Source organism: Micromys minutus (genome assembly GCF_963924665.1).
Source record: "Micromys minutus genome assembly, chromosome: 1".
NCBI classification, from domain to species: Eukaryota; Metazoa; Chordata; class Mammalia; order Rodentia; family Muridae; genus Micromys; species Micromys minutus.
In genome coordinates, this window is record NC_137969.1 from 161494900 (window position 1) to 161505270 (window position 10371).

The window sequence follows — 10371 nt, forward strand, 5'->3', positions numbered from 1 at the left end:
AAGTGTTTTCATCCATTTTAAAAATTTCATGAAATGGTCTTTAATGTGGTTCTAATGCATACTAACATTTAAAATGATTTATTGTTTAATCTCTTCACTATAAAATAGACAACTCTGATTCCTCCTTTACACAGCAAGGAAACTAGGTGTAGATTTAAACACCAAAAGAATCAGAATTGGTCTTCAGAATATAAATCACACAGAGACCTGGACATTACCTACAGGTATCTCTAAACAGATATCTGATACACAAATCTAGATAAATATGTAGATGCATAAACTCCCCACTAGATTACTTTCTTCTAGGCTGGATACCTTAAGCTTGCTACCTGGCACCCCCACTTTTATTTCATCATTGAAAATGCATAAATGTCACATACTGGTGTTGTCTAAATATCAGACCAAAAATCACAACTTCTTCATGCCCTCACAGGGAGAACAGGAAAAATAGCTCAATGACTACAAAAAATGCCCATCCAAAACAGGATATGGTGGCACACACCTTTAACCCCAGCACTCAGGTGACAGAGATGGGCAGATATCTATAAGTTTGAGGCTAGCTACCCTGGTTTACTTATATGAACTAGGACTACAAAGTAAGACCCTGTTTAAAAAAAAAATAAAAAACTGCCCAAAGAAAGGCTCAAAACATCTTGTCAACCAGATCATTTTGGACATCTTTTCTGAGATGTTAGTGGACTCTGAAAGTAAGAAATTTAATTGAGTGTGAGGTCTGTATTCTCTGCAGATCAAGGATAAAGAGATTAAGAAAAATAAATATATCCATTACCACAAAGAATAAATTTTTCACTGATACATAAGTTCATTTGAAAGATGCTGGCCCTTTCCTCTTTCTCTCGAACGAGGCAACCTCAGCTGTGAACAACACAGCAATGGCCAAAATTAAAGCTCAGGACCTGCGCGGCAAGAAGGAGGAGTTGCTGAAACAGCTGGACGATCTGAAGGTGGAACACGTCCCAACTTCGAGTCGCCAAAGTGACAGGTGGCACTGTGTCCAAGCTCTCCAAGATATGAGCTGTACGCAAATCCATTGCCCGTGTCCTCACTATCATTAATCAGACTCAAAAGGAAAACCTCAGGAAATTCTACAAGGGAAAGAAGCACAAGTTACTGGACCTGTGACACAAGACTAGAGCCATGAGCCGCCGGCTCGCCAAGCATGAGGAGAAGCCGAAGACCAAGAAGCAACAGCGGAAGGAGCAGCTGCTGACTGCGTAAGTATGCAGTCAAGGCCTGAGACAACAATGACAATAAAGTGCAAGACTGACTGGCCAAAAATAAAAAGATGCTGTAGAATGAGAGAATTTGAAGATTCTGTATAAAATTACCCAGTTTGTTCTTTGCTTTTAAATGACCAACAAAGATTTTTCTGAATGGCTTCCCATGCCTTCCCACTATGTTAAAGTGGGATTCAACACACAGCATCTCTCAGACCCTCAACTATTTCAAAGCATCTTTTGATAACACTTCCCAACACCTTACTAATACCAACCACTCAGTTTATATCTAACCTAAATCTTTCCTGATATTTATACAGCCGTTTATTTTCTTTGGTACCCTGAGAGACAAACATGCCTCTGTTTTATGAAATATCTTCTCAATGTGTAAGCGGCTTTCTTCTGCAACTCAAAATCAGTAATACATATCGGAAGATGCTCTCAAAGAATACAGATTCGTTAATTTTCCCAAGAAGGAAAACAATCTGAAATGGCAGTGCTTACCATTTACACACATTCACTCTGTTACTTTGAGCAACTGATAAAATATTTTTGAACTTTTATTTCTTTTATAATATAGATAACATTTTTTAAATGTAGTGAAGTATCAGCACAGTACAGAGAAACTTGAATCTTTGTCTGTGGCTTATGGGAATGCAAAATGTACACCGGTTTTAGAAAGCAATGTATCAGTTCTTCAAAAGGCATTGAACACAGCAGCAGCATCCCATTTTTCAATTCTACCTCTAGGTATGTGTCCAAAGGAATTGAGGACAGGGACTCAGAGAGATACCTGCACACTGTTGTAAGGCAGTTTCCACCAACAATAAAACCTGCCTGCCGTCTTCAGGGCTAGCTTAAGACACAGGACATGCAAAGCAATATTAAACATCAGGATGTTCTAAGGGGAGCTGAAGGTTTCCATCCTGTAGGGAAGCTAATTGAGCTCAGAAAGGAAGCAACTCAAAAAAGCTTCAGAAAGCCCATGAAATTAGCCAGACTCACTAAACTCCTTCCTTCCCCAAGCATATATGAGCAGTAAGGACATCTGACAGTCATTGTTGTGAGAACCAAGCTGCCTGAAGAAGCAGATCCAAGTGGAGCTGCCTACAAGAGATTCAGGCCAGCTGAGTGATCTGTAAAGGGTGTTCTTTTCACTTTTGTGATTCGGTACCCATTCTTGGTGGGCTTTTAGTAGTGCAGCTGCCCTCTGAGTCAGGGCCACTCCTATAAGTAATCCCTCTTACCCATAACCCTCTACATATGCCCAAGAAAACTCAGTAGTTGGACTTTGGTAGTATCTTTATTTGGGCTCTTGGATTCCTATCTTGGTGAACATTTGTTTCCATCTTCTCATGAACAATGTCACATAACATACACCAATGCCTATAGCGGCATCATTCATAATAGCTGATCGGTAGAAACAACACAAAAGATCATTGACAGAAGAACTAATTAGCAAATGTGGGTGTGTGTGCGAATACTCCTGAGTGTACATGAACGTATATACATGCATGTGTGCATGCATGTGTGTGTGTGTGTGTGTTCGTGCACACGCGTATGTGTAATACAATGGTAGTCAGAAAATGAAAGTGATATACTGCATCATGGGTAAATCTTATGAACTCAATGCTAAGTGAGATAAATCAAACATGAAAGACCGGTGATTATATAAGACCATCCACATGAGGTTCCTGGAGTAGTTAGACTCAGACACAGAATAGCATAGTGGTTGTCAGGAACTAGCTATGTTTATTACATACAGACAATTTTATTTGGGATAAAGAATCAATTCTGGAAATGGATGGTGGTTATAGGTAATCAACAAAGTGAAAGTACTAAATACCATTGGAGTGGATTAACATGATCACTTTTAAGTAAGGATTATTTTATCGTATTCTACTCTGTTATGGGTCCGAAAAAATCATTCTCATGAAGTATTCAATGTTCTCTCCCACACCTAATTGGCCTCCCTTCTCTAACCATTCACCCACAAGTCCTGTTGGTACAACCAATTGGTTTCACTTCTAGATCATAGCATCATTAATAGTATGATATTACAAAACTGTGAAGTCTAGGACCCACAAATGAGAGAATATGATGAAATAATGTGAAAAGCATGCTATATCCTTTACTGAAACTGACAGAGTCATGATCTTCGTTAATTCCATTTCATACAAGTGTTAAAGTTTCATTCTTTATGATGGCAGAAAAATATTTGAGGTGTGTATATATCAAACTGTCCTCTCCATTCGTATATAAGAAGACACCTAGGTTAGTTTCATAATTATGCTGCTATAAAGAGTATAGTAACACAGATTCTGATACTGACCATAACCATGATCATGAACCTGCCCCTAACCCTAGCCTTAACCCTAACCCTAATCCTAACCCTAGCCCTAACCCTAGCTCTAGCCCTAGCCCTAATCCTAGCCCTAACCCTAACCCTAACCCTAGACCTAATGGAGTTGTGGGTGCACTTATCACAACTCAGGAAAGCCACTACTCAGGGACCAGCTCTACCCCTGTCATGGAGGCACTGGGACTATAATAACACTGTAATAAACACTGAAGGTCAAGCATCTATGATACTCTGACTGAGCATCATGTCAGTAAATACTCAGGAATGTGATAAACAAAAGACTGAGACTGCTAAGTAGATCACATGGATGCAAAAGAAAAATTATGAACACTTCTATTTGCTTAGAGAGACTGGATAAATACCTAAAACATAAATTAAAGTATTGAGATTCTTCTCTAGAAAGGAAGAAAAGGGTAAATTAAGTCTTTTACATGGAAACTATCTAATAACAACCCTCCAAAGTCATCTTGACAAAATGGATTCTGTTTAAAAAGAATTTAGAATTCTCTGAAGTCTTCTTACGGTGAAACTCCATTATAAACTTTCAATTCACTTTTTAGAAAAGCACATTTATTCAAAATAGTGAAAATTGCAAGCAACTAAACTCCTCTGTTACTACTCTGTACCCAAAAGACACATTGTGTGTGTGTGTGTGTGTGTGTGTGTGTGTGTGTGTGTGTGTGTGTGTGTGTGCGTGTGCTCGAGCCCATATCTGGTGGCTCACAATTGCCTGCAATTCCACCTCCAAGGGGATCTTACACAAGCAGCTGTACTCATTTATGTATATTCACACATACACACGATTGCAAGTAATGAAAATAAACTTATAAGAAACAATATCTGTGCTAAGTTCAGAAGCTGCCATTAACATTTTATTATCATTCTTTAGTCCTTTTTTACAGTCTAGTCTTCATCCCCATCCTTATCTGCTCCCCAGCCACTACCCATCCCATACCTCCTCCCCCTGTCTCCAAGAAGGTGTCCCTACCCTCCACCCCTACCCCACAAGACCTCCCCACTTTCTGGGTCTTCAAGTCTCTAGAGTGTTAGGCACATCTTCTCTCACTGAGGCCAGAGCAGGCAGTCTTCTGCTGTGTGTGTGTGTGTGTGTGTGTGTGTGTGTGTGTGTGTGTTTGTGTGTGTGTGTGTGAGCATCTCATATCTGTTGGTGTATCTGCCTGGTTGGTGGCTCAGTGTCTGAGAGATCTCAGGGGTCTAGGCTAGTTGAGACTGCTGGTCTCATGGGAACATGAGGCCATCCTCCTTCCCAGGTTCTTCCAGCTTTTCCCCAATTCAACCACAGGGAGTCCTGGCTTCAGTCTATTAATTGAGTGCTAGTATCTGCATCTGACTCTTCCAGCTGCTGCTTGTTGAGCCTCTCAGAGAACAGCCATGCTAGGTTTCTGTCTGTAAGCACACCACAACATCAGTAACAGTGTCAGGACCCAGGACTTCCCCTCGAGCTGGATCCCACTTTGGACCTGTCACTGGACCTCCTTTCTCTCAGGCTCCTCTCCATTTTTGTCCCTGAAGTTCCTTCAGACGGGAGCAATTCTGGGTCAGAGATTTTGACTGTAGGATGGCACTCCCATCCCTCCACTTGATGTCCTGTCCTTCCACTAGAGGTGGACTCTATACGTCCCCCCTCCTGACTGTAGAGCAATTCATTCAAGGTCCCTCCCTTTGAGTCCTGGAGTCTCTCAGCTCCCAGGTCTCTGGTACATTCTAGAGCTCAAGCTCAAGTAAACCAAGCACCTCAATATAAAACCAGATACACTGAATCTAAAAGAAGAGAAGTGGGAAAGAGCCTTAAACTCATTGGAACATAGGGGAATTTCTTAAACAGAACTCCAATGGCTAAGGCTCTAAGATCAACAATTGATAAATGGGATCTCATAAAACTGGAAAGCTTCTGTAAGGCAAAAGACATAGTCAATATGAGAAATCAGCAGCCTACAGACAGTGAAAAACTCTTCACTAACCCCTCATCTGATAGAGGACTAAAATACAAAATACATATATGAAGAACTCAAGAAGCTAACCATAAAAAAGCCAAACAACCCAATCAAAAAAATGGGGTACAGGGAATTCACTATAGAGAAATCTTTAATGGCTGAAAAGCACTTAAAGAAATGTTCAAAGTCCTTAATGATCAGGGAAATGTAACTCAAAACAACCCTGAGATTCCACCTCATACCAACGAGAGTGGCCAAGAACAAATACCCAAATGACAGCTCATGTTGGCAAGAATATGAATAAAGAATACTCCTCCATTGATGGTGGTATTGCAAACTAATACAACTCTGAATATCAATCTAGAGGTCCTCAGAATATTGGAAATCATCTACCTAAAGACCCAGCAATACAAGCCTTGGGCATATACACAAATGATGCACCACCATGCCACAGGGAAATATGTTCCACTATGTTTATAGCAGCCTTTTTTATGATGGACAGAAGTTGGAAACAACCCAGAAGTTCTATAACAGAAAAATGGATACAGAAAATGTGGTTCATTTACACAATGAAATACTACTTAGCTATTAAGAACAAGGACATCATGAGTTTAGCAGGAAAATGAATGGAACTAGAAAATATTATCTTGAGTGAGGTAACTCAGACCCAAAAGTATATGCATGATATGCGCTCACTAATAAGTGGATTAGCCAAAGAAAAGAAGTACAAAATACCCAAGATGCAGTCCACAGAACTCAAAAAGTTCAACAAGCTAAAGGGCTCAAGTGAGGACACCTCAGTCCCACTTGGAAGGGAGAAGAAAGCAATCACAAAGGGGGAATGGGGAAGGGAATACAGAAGGAAAGGGGACTGAGGAGCAGAGAGGGGAACATGATCTGGTATTGGGTGGGAGAACTAGATTGAAGCCCTGAGGGTCAGCAGAAAAAATGGAAACAGGCAACCTCAGGAGGTAGGAGGTGGGGGACCCTCTATAAGCTGCTATAATTTTTAATCATTATCTGGAAGAAGAAATTAATAAGATTAAGGCCTTAAAGTAGGACAGGCTCAGAGGGACCTTGCCATGTTCTGGCAATGGGTCATCAAGGATGGTGAATCTGGAAACAATTGATACCTCCTAGCACTGTCCCAATAACTAAGTGAGGAAGGGTGCCTGGCACATAGCTGGTACTACATTGGGTTCCATCTCCAGATGCCATTTCAGAATACTACAAACTGAATTGCTTTAAAATAAGAAGGGTAGTTTCTCAGTTATAGAGAATAGAAGTCCAAAACCAAAGATGTACGAGTTCACTCTGCATCTCTCCTGTTGGTTTGTGGACAGCTTCTGTCTTAGTCTGAGTTCATGTTCCCTCTGTATATGCATGGAGAGAGTATGATCCTCAGCTTCAGAACTCCATCTAATCCTGAACTACCTCCCAAAGTCCTGTCTACAAGCACTACCCCCATAAGCATTAGCGTTTTGCTATACAGATGCGAGCCAAAGATCATGATACTTAGTCCATAATCTCTCTATATTCAAAAATCACAAACTTACCTGCCCAGCGTTAGCTTCCACCAGATGTTAAAGTATCTATTCCAGGATCCCACAAGTAAGCTGGCATTTCAGGTTTTAATCAAAGAACACATCACAGGGGTTTCTCTTTAGGCTCTGGGGCAGGGATAGGATCAGTCTATCAAGTGCAGAGTCAGGTTTACTGGCCCCATCAGGGATCTGGAGAGAAGTCATTTTCTCCCTGGTACATTTCAGAGATGATAAAGAGTTCAGAAAGTGACTGAGGCTACTGGGGCACAACGTTGAATGGGCTTTGGATATAGAATAGTTTATGCAAAGCTTAATTAAAACTTTCCTTAGGCTTCCTTGGCCAACTCACCAGAAGGCAGGAACACACCAAAGACCTTCCATGCAGCTGCCTGCATTCAGGGCCGATTGTGGTTGCCTCGGTAATAATGGAAATTCACTGTAAGGAGACTCCAGAGAATTCTCTTATTCTTTTTAAATAGAATCCTTTGTATAAAGATGACTGCAGAGAATTTTTATTACAGAGTTTCCATGTTAAAGACTTACTTTAATTCCCAAGTTCCAAATCATTTTCCAAATAATTATTTCCGACGTTACTACTCTCTGTTCCCCCAGTCATTCACTCCATACAACTCAGAAATCGGAGTCACCATGGACTTCCTCAAGCAGATGTTGGCTTTCTGACAGCAGCTTTAAACTGTATTCTAGCTCCTGGGCTTTTTTATATCTAACCCCCTGTCCCCTGGTGAAGAGAAACTGTAAGGTTTCACACAACTAGTGTGTCATCTTTACGCTGCTTCATTCTGACTCCTTTGATACTTCATCAGCCATCTCCTTTTTTTTAATAAAAGAAGAAAAATTATTCCTTCTAGGGCCTTCTCTCCTGCCTATAATTACCCACATATCATGCCCATAATGAAACAACAGTAACAACAACAACAACAAAAACAAAAACAGGTATCTTTTATACAGTTCCTTCATAAGTTATTAAGATACTTATAATCTTAATAACACTGGCAGAGTATGGGATTTTTTATAATAATAAATCAATCTTGTTCACATCTTAAATCCACTGTCTGAGTCATAGAGAAGCTTTAGGTGATCATCCTAAATGAAGCATCCTGAAATTATAAGAATCATTTTAATCAATAAGTGAAACTAAAGAAAGGGTCCACAAGACCGAAGTATGCAATATCAGTAAAGATGAATATTATTCCTATAAAGTGAAATAGAGTCAAAACTGAAACTACTAAGACCATTTATTCACAACATTAGTGAAACAATAAAATATTTAGAAATATATTTAACAATAAAAAGTGAAACACATGGAAAGAAATGAAGGAAGGAAGGATTTGGATGCTTATACTGTGGAAATAGGCAGATTTCTTTTGCTTCAGTGATAGATCTAATCAAGACAACTTTAAAATCTTGTCTGGGTTTTGCCAATAGTGACAGGCTATCTTAAAGTTCATATGGAAATGGAAAGGAATCAGAGCAGCTTATCTTAGAAAGCAGTGGGAGAAATGGAGGAGTCATACTACTTCAAAACTGACTGCATCCACTGTAACCAAGACAATAAGCTTCAGACATGGAGAAGGCACAGATCAATAGACTAGGATTGAGGACCTGGTATAATCCCTCACATTTATAGACCAGTGTCCTCACAAGAGTGCCAATAAAGGGAAATAAATTACCAAATGGTGCTGGTACAACTGTAAATCCAAATACAAACAAAATTGTTGAAATGGAAGAGTCCAGCTTAATATGCAAAAATATTGAAAATTATTATTGAAAATTAATCTTACAATGATGCAAAAAAACTCAACAATTCCAAAATCAATGAATACTTAAGGACATTTTCTAAAGCTGAAGTTATAAGATAAATAGCCTGTTCCAAACATGGACCATCCTAAATTCAGTCACTGAGCTTGAGTTACCTGGAGCAGAAACCACCAGAGTCATAAATAGAAACAGTTTATAAGAATGTTTAGTGCATTGCTGGAGTTGAGTGTGGTCAGACTTGAGAGTGGGAAACCCCTGGGACCTCAGGAACATGGGAGAACCTTCCATATTCATCATCTATACCTCCAGAAACTTTATACATTTTCATATTAAGACCCAAGAAGAATCTCAAGACTGTAGGTTGCAAGAAAAAGCTTCCATTTCAAAATGTCTTCACATTCTTGATATGTAAGATCTACTCCCCTAGATAGGTCTTTGCTCAATCTCACTGTTCTTCCAACCTTCCCAATTCATCTACCACAGGATCTCTTTAGACTAATAAATGATCATAGCTACATACAAAAGTTAGCGTTCTATAAGCCTACAATGAACAACTGGAGTTTGAATTTTAAAGAATTGCCTTTATTTGTTTCCCACTGCTTTGATAAACATGTGACCCAAAGCACCCTTGGAGGAAAGGAATTATTTAGCCTACACTTGTACATCATAGTCTATCATTGTGGGAAGACAGGGAAGGAACTCAAGCAGAAATCTGGAGGCAGGAACTGAGGTAGAGACCATGGAGGAATGCTGTTTACTGGCTCCCTTTCCCTGACAACTTTTCTTACAAACCCTAGGACCACTTGCTCAGAGATGGCACTGTCCACAGATAAGTGGGCCCTTAAGCATCAACCATTATTCAAGAACATGCCCTAAATACAAGCTCTTGTATCAGCCTTAAAGAGCAGATTCTTGTTTTTTCATTTGTTTATTTATTTATTTATTTATTTATTCATTCATTCATTCATTCATTCACTTTACATCCAGATAGCAGACCCTCTCCTCCCTGCTGCCCACATACAGCTCATGCCCCATGTCTCCCTCCCTTATACCTCTGAGAAGGAGGAGGTTCCCTCTGGGTACCAACCCACACTGGCACCTAAAATCACTATAGGACTAGGAACATCCTCTCCCACTGAAACCAAACAAGCCATCCCAGTTGGAGAAAGAGAATGCACAGGAAGGTAACAAAGTTAGGATAGGCCCCTGCTCCAATTGTTGGGAGAGCCACAGAAAGAACAAGCTGTACATCCGTTGCATGTGTGGAAGTTTGGGGCAGGGGTTGGTCCATCTGTTTTATGCTCTTTGGCAAGTAGTTCAAGTCTCTGGGATCCCCCAAGGGTCCATATTAGTTCATTCTATTGGTCTTTCTGTATAGTCCCTGTCCTCTTCGGGTCCCTCAAAACTTCTCCTGACTCTTCCACAAGACTCCCAAACTTCATCTAATGTTTGGCTATGGGTCTTTGCATCTGTTTCAGGCAGCTGTTGGGTGG

General features: G+C 40.1%; 1 pseudogene across 1 annotated transcript; it reads left to right on the forward strand.

The window, feature by feature from the left end:
- The first annotated feature begins 893 nt into the window (after positions 1 to 893).
- Positions 894 to 1258, forward strand: LOC308420209 (large ribosomal subunit protein uL29-like; annotated as a pseudogene). Its single transcript has one exon. The product of its transcript is annotated as a large ribosomal subunit protein uL29-like (transcript).
- The last annotated feature ends 9113 nt before the right edge of the window (positions 1259 to 10371 follow it).